This window comes from Epinephelus moara, chromosome 1 (assembly GCF_006386435.1).
Source record: "Epinephelus moara isolate mb chromosome 1, YSFRI_EMoa_1.0, whole genome shotgun sequence".
Taxonomy (NCBI): Eukaryota; Metazoa; Chordata; class Actinopteri; order Perciformes; family Serranidae; genus Epinephelus; species Epinephelus moara.
In genome coordinates, this window is record NC_065506.1 from 48,570,237 (window position 1) to 48,570,809 (window position 573).

Here is a 573-nt window from a genome sequence, read left to right on the forward strand (position 1 = left end):
TGGTCCCCGCTGCTGCTGCTGAGGAGAGAAGAGAGGCGATTACCTAACGGCGGTGCCCTCCTGAAACCTGCCGCTGTATTCTCATCTGTGTTTGACAGCAGGACCATCCTCCTCCTCCTCCTCCTCCTCCTCCTCCTCTTTCACCCTCCCTCCCCCTCCTCTTCCTCCCTCTCTTCTTTTACACTGTAAAAAATGACGTGAAGGCAACTCGATTCAGAATGTGGTGGAGGAAGTACTCTGAGCTTTTACTTAGCCTGAGTAAAAGTAATAGTAAAAGAAAAAAAACATTAAACATGAATGCATCAATAATTATAATCAAATAATGTATCATACAAAATTCTGAAATGGTCCATTCTGCAAAGTGAAAACTTTTACTTTCAGTACTTTTAGTTAATTCTGATGCTAAAACGTTTGTCTGGAGGCAAGGTGGTGCAGGTGTCACAGCAGGTGGGTTCCTGGTTCAAACCCAGGGTGGGGGGCCCCTCTGTGTGGAGCTTTCATGTTCTCCCTGTGTCAGTGTGGGTTTCCTCCAGGTGCTCTGACATGTTCTCCCTGTGTCAGCGTGGGTTTCCT